Source organism: Castor canadensis, chromosome 4, assembly GCF_047511655.1.
Source record: "Castor canadensis chromosome 4, mCasCan1.hap1v2, whole genome shotgun sequence".
NCBI classification, from domain to species: domain Eukaryota; kingdom Metazoa; phylum Chordata; class Mammalia; order Rodentia; family Castoridae; genus Castor; species Castor canadensis.
In genome coordinates this window covers 75,550,050-75,556,444 of record NC_133389.1, presented here as the reverse complement: position 1 = coordinate 75,556,444, position 6,395 = coordinate 75,550,050, and the positions used below count along the sequence as shown (strand labels likewise).

Sequence of the window (6,395 nt, the reverse complement as noted above, 5' to 3'; positions counted from 1 at the left end):
GTGACTACCCTAAAGGGGTGGATTGTAGGGGAAGTCGCTACAGTTAGGCCAGTCACTGTACACAGGCACACTCTAGAGATAATGACACTGAGGCTGTGTAGCCACTCAAGGACAACTAGTGATGTAACTGTGGCTGAATTTGCATGCACAGTAGATGTAATGCATTGGCAGAATGTCACTTTTGTCTATAGTTGTAGGAAAACCACTGCACTGAGTGGTCTGTGGTTGCTTCGAAGGATAATTAAGCATGCACCCCCCTCCCCACCACACTCTACATTTCTTCTCTAAACTGCCCAAATCATGGACCTAGCTGCTTGCATTTTGAAGAGTGGACTGCAGAAGGTCCACGTATTCCTAAAAGGTGTCAATTAGCCAGGGGGGAAAAATGCCCTTTCTCCTTCCCAAAAACCACCTTTTTGCACCAGGGAGACATTTCTCCTTCACATGTGTCCACGCCAAAATCTCCGCCCTCGAGCAATAAAAAAGCTATAAAAACCAATTTCCAACCTGACTCAGTGGACCACTGGTTGCCGGGTCCCACTGCATGTCCCCATATAGCCTTTCCTTTCTCTTTTCTGCAAATAAAACTTCTCTGACCTTTGCTGCTTGAGTCCACCTCTGATTTCCATCTAAGAGCAGAACAAGTACCCTCACCATCCAAAATTCCAGCGTATCAATTTGACCTACATTGGGGAAGAAGAAAAAGTTTAGAGGTTTAGCGTGCTGTGTCCTTCCCCAGGACCGTCCCAGAAGGCAGAGGCCATGCTTAAGCAACACATTTCCTTGGCTGTGTGGCTAAAGGAAGTTTACAGAGTTACAAAGTGGGTCTTCCTGGTCCCTAGGGTATGGTTTATGGGCCCTGGTCCCTGGCTTGTTAAGGATCTGTTGTTGCATGCGCTGTTTGTTGTTCATTTTCTACCTGCCTCGGGCTTGAATAAAGCCTTTGTTAATCCTTAAGTGATGGGGTCTCAAAAACATATTGTGAAATCCTGTGATGAGCTGTTTTGATATTAACAGACGTTAGTCACCTGTGCGTTGGAATGTTTTCCCTCAGAGACCTTGTGATCCTCTCCACCCCTGCTCTGTGGTCACCACTTATGTTTACCTGCTACCTAACATCACACATCCTCCTCCAACACGCATTTGTGGAGACCTTGAAGAATTCTCCTTTTTAAGTTACTTTATACATGCCTACCACTTGCATCTAGCTGCTACCTAGCACACAGAAATTTTGTGTAAAAAAGCAATGACAGACCAGGCATGGTGTGTGTGCCTGTAATCCCAGTTACTTGGGAGGCAGAGGTAGGAGGATTGAGATCCAAGGCAGGCCCAGGCAAAAGTGCAAAATTGTGTTTTCCTTTTTTTGGCAGTACTAGGGCTTGAACTCAGGGCCTCAAACTTGCTAGGCAGGCACGCTACCATTTGAGCCACCCCACCTGCTGTGAGATTCTATATGAGAAACAAACTAAAAGCAAAAAGAGTGTGGAGTGGCCTCAGACACTAACACTAACTTGCTGCAAGTTTGAGGCCCTGAGTTCAATCCCTGTCAAAAAATAAAAAAAATGAGAACAAGCAGTGTAAAATATTCCCATGTCTGGGGCTGAAGCTTGACTGGCTAGCTAACACACAGGCTCTGGATTTGATTCCCAGCATCACAAAAAAAAATATGCACAAATGGATGAATGTCTCACAATGTTAGGCAAAAGCAGTAGACTCCTGCAGCAGGACATCATGTACATAAAGTTCAAATCCCAGACACATCACATCTCTGATGTTAAGAGTCACACGTGTGGTCATTCTTGAGGTGGTAACTGAAGATAATGGTTGACAGGGTGTGAGGGGAGCTTCTGGGATAGAGGTAATTTTTTTTTTTTTTGCAGTCCTGGGCTTGATCTCAGGGCCTCAGACTTGCCAGACAGGTGCTCTACCACTTGAACCACTTTGCCAGCCCTTTTGTGTGTGTGTGTTGGATGCTTTCAGGATAGGGTCTCTCAAACTATTTGCCTGGGGCTGGCTTTGAACAGCCTGATCTTTGCCTCATGTTTTATTTCTTGATCTGGGTGTGACCACACAGGCATGTTCACTTGGTAAAAATTCATGGGCTCTACATTTAGGGTTTGTGCATTTTTCTGTATATACTTACTACTTAAAAAATAAATGACAAGCTGGGTGTGATGGGACACAGCTATAATCCCAGCACTCAGGAGGTTGAGGCAGGAAGATCATGAGTTCAAGGCCAGCCCTGGGCTACCTAGTGAGATCCTGTTTCAAAAAGGCAAAAAAAAGAAAAACAAAACAAAACAAATCCCAAGAAAACTAAATAATAAATAAAACAATATTATTCAAATATAATTCCTCTTAAAAGTTCAAAAGTGATTATCTCTTTGAATTATGAAATTAGGATATTATACTGGCGAGGCACCTGACAGGTTTTGGCACACAGCACACACACCTCTTAGAATTATTTGCCAAGTCTCCTCTGCTTATTAGGGTGGAAGGCAAATGAACACAAGGAAGGAAAGAATCACTGGTGTGGAGTGGAGAGGCAGATGTGAAAGAAGAAAGAGCACAAGTTAGGGTCTGTGTTTAGGCTGCTTCACCCACTGAGAAATTCACCCACTTAGGGGAACCTCAGCATTCCCCTCTAATTAATAACCACCAACAGGTGAGTTGTCAAGGTGAAATGGTTTATGTGGAGCCCCTGCGTGGGATCCTGAGCTGTCTCCATGCGCCAGGTCTCAGTGGGCTGTAGTGTGGAGGCAGTGATAGGAAGCTTTGTGCTAGCACAGTCTGAGGCCTCATCCACCTCACCTATTCGTGGCTTTGCTTGTGATGGCCAAAGTGACAGGTTGGTTAAGCAGGCCTTGTCAGTCAGCAGGCAGCCTTGAAGACAGATTTGCTACTGCTGTTAATTCCTACTGTAGCAGGGAGGACCAGAAGAGAAACAGATAGGCTGTGTTCTTGATAATGAGGCAGGAGGAAGGGATGGCAAAGCAGAGAGATAAAACTTACAGAATTGAAACATGAAGAAGGTCACATAGCACTGGGGGAATGAAATAGCCAATGAAGTCACAGGCAGCCATACGTGGGTTGAGCTTTGCTTTTTGCTTCTGTAACCTGCTTGCAAGGGTATATAAGGTGAGACCCTTTGTTCTTGGGGCTCAGCCTTTAGACACGAGTCCACTGGGTCTGTGCTGGCACAATAAAACGTTGCTTTCTGCTAAACTGCCTCAGTGTCCGGAATCTCAGCTTAAGATTCCTGCAACATTTTGGGGGGGCTTATTTGCTGGGATTGCAGAGACTGTGATTTTTTACTTCCCTTGTCACTGGGGTGCATCCCCGACTGCCGGGAGAAGTGATCCCACCAGGCACCCATGGACAGTTTGGTCCAGAGGAGGGACTCATCTTCCTGGCAAGCTGGGATGAAGGCCTTGGATATACAATGGAACCCACTGAGGCACAGGAACCAGCAAGGGGAGGGGAGCATTGTTTGTCAGACTGGTAAGAACCTGGGTTCGAATGCAGGGCTGCCACAGGAGGTAGAAGGGGAGACTGATCACCTCCCAGAGACCCCCTAATAACCCTATTTGGGGTGAAACCAGGTCTCTCAGGTTTAGAGATAAAGGCAAAAGTGTGTGAGACACCTCCAAGAGTTAGTGGGGTTGAGCTTTTCCCAGAAAATAGCCACAACCAAGGTTAAGGAATGGGTAACTAAAATTCAGTTCCAAAGACAGACACTCACAAGAGAACAGATACATCATCCACCATTCCACCAGATAGCACTCTGGTTATGGTTTAAAAAGGTTTTTCTGAGTATGCACTCTAATTTTGTGTGTGTCAATTTGTTAACAACATTGGGCAAAATTTAATTTGCTCCTGGAATTCCAGCTCATCTTATGTATGCTTACCTTGACATTTTTTTCTGGCATGCTTAATTTATAAAAGTTTCATGTGTGTGTATGTATGTGTATATGTGTAAGCATCTTAAAATGGTTCTTAAGCTGCTGTTAGAGGGTTAATGTGATATTCAAGGTAACAAAAATCCAGGTTCTTTATTTTAAAGATCTCTGTTATAAACTGCTTAAGCTTTTTACAAATGAATATGTAAACATCTTGAGGATGGTTCTTATTATATAGTCAGTGTAAAAATTGTTACTCTGCCTACTGTTACTTTTAAGAAAACCAGTTTTCAAACTTATTTTCAATCAGGTCTCAATAGGATGCAGCATTCAGGGGTTAACACTTTGGTTCAGACCAGAGGGATGAAAAAAAAAGGGGAGTGGGCACAGCCTGTATCAGGAATCTTAAAATTTGGCAGGGGAGATACCATGATCACGAAGGTGGTTTTCCCAGGGCGAGGCTTATCCATTGCACTCCGGATGTGCTGACCTCTGCGATTTCCCCAAATGTGGGAAACTCGACTGCATAATTTGTGGTAGTGGGGGACTGCGTTCACACTCTCCCCTTAATAAAAAAATAAAATGACCTTAGCCTATGTCATTCTGTCGTAAATAAAATCTGGGATTTAACTCTCTTATAATACATGGGTCTATTAACAAATGGGCTTTCTATAAATTGTTTTTATACAAAAACAAATTTTGAGGTTGCTTTCTTTCTGTTTTTTTTTCATAAGTTAAAAGGGTTTATGAGTTATTTTCAACAATTAACAAATATATATGTATAAGGTATTAAGGTATGGGTTTTAAAAAATAAAAGGTTAAAAATACTTTTTTAAAAAAGGATAAAGACAACCTCCCCCAGGGGATACAAAATAAGTAGTCATAAAGGTACAGAGTTGTCATAAAAAGATGGAGCTTATAAATGCTTATGTAAGTGATTAAGTTGACTAAAATCCAGTTATACTAAAGGTTTTGTAAGGCCAAAATTTAATGTACTGATGTTAAACAAAAACTTAATTCTCTAAGCTCATAACAACCAGGTTATCTTAAAAATATTATATTGTTCTTAATAACATTTACAAAAAACTGTCAGGAATTTTTGGTGCACAGGTTAATCCACAAATTTACCAAGACAACAAGAGTTTATTAAAACACAGAGAGGCCAGAGGCAGCTGAGCACCGGTAGTGCTGCTGCACTGATATGAGGATTGAGACAGATTTACTTATGTAAAGCAAAGTTAAAAAAAAAAAAACCTCCAAAAGGAACACTACACTGGAGGTCACAATTTTTATTGGAGTCAGCAGAGTGGAGATGTTAGTCCTACTCCTTCCACATGTCCAATGCAGGGAATTTGGTCAGATTGGGCCTGTTATTTTAGGGGGGCTCCATTGACTACAGGCTGGTGGGATCCTGCTGTATGTCATGAGCCGTGTGTCAATGTCAGCAATCTGGGATGTGATCCCTTATCAACATCTGAGCCATGGTTCTTGGCCACTGTGTTTCCTAACTCCACACTTAGTTCCCATAAATATTTACCTGTGCTCTCTGGTGATTTTTGTCAGGGTTTGGCTACTGAGGTAACTGAGTCATAACTAAATAAAAGTTCATTTAACAGTTGGCTTATGGGCAGGGGGAGGGGTGGCCCAAACAATATATACACATATGAATAAATGTATAAACAATTTTAAAAATTTTTTAAAAAGAGTTGGTTTATGCAAAATTTTCTGGATGACCTCATGGTTAAACAACTGTTGTCTTGGGTGATTCTAATGCAGTTGGTACCCTATATGTGTCTGTGACTGGGCTATTTGGGGTCACTGACACTGTTCCCCCCCAACTGATGAGAAAATCTAAGGTTTTCCTTCAAAAGCAACAACAAAACTAATATGTATATATACATATTAGAGCTGTGATGCTGTTGCTGGTTCCTGTATATTAAATATATTTATGTTTTTCAAATATATCTAGCCTTCTAAAATACAAAATTTAGATAAACAGGGTAACAAAAAGTTAGTGGTACTGATACACTGTCCTGTTAGTTGCTAAACTGTCCATCAAAATTTTAACCATGACTCTTAAGTTTTTGTCATTACAGTTCTAATCCTTCTGGGGCATTTACAATCAAGTCCATGAAAAGAATGACTCTAATACGTATTTATATGTCACCAGGTTAGCTTTTTGGATGCCTGGTTTTGCTGGATTTTGTTATGGATTGCCCTTATCTAGAAGCCCACTGCCTAAAAGCACTCTTTCTAAGCCTCTTTTTACTTAAATTTGGCCAAAAGTGTCTAGTTGGCACTGACTCCCACCTGATCTGCTGGTTACTTCCCTCTTTCCCCCAACAAACAAACAAAATCCAGGAAAAAACAAATCCTCACAATAAAGGGGAAAAAAAAATCGAGAAAGATCTTCAGTCTACGGCCACACCACCCTGAACAAACCCGATCTTTCTGGTCTCAGAAACTAAGCAGGGTCGGGCCTGGTTAGTGCTTGGA

General features: G+C 41.9%; 1 non-coding gene across 1 annotated transcript; it reads left to right on the top strand.

The window, feature by feature from the left end:
• Positions 1 to 4,306: 4,306 nt before the first annotated feature.
• LOC141422730 (U1 spliceosomal RNA) lies at positions 4,307 to 4,467 on the top strand. Its single transcript, XR_012447477.1, has one exon. It is a non-coding gene; the product is annotated as a U1 spliceosomal RNA (small nuclear RNA).
• Positions 4,468 to 6,395: the final 1,928 nt, after the last annotated feature.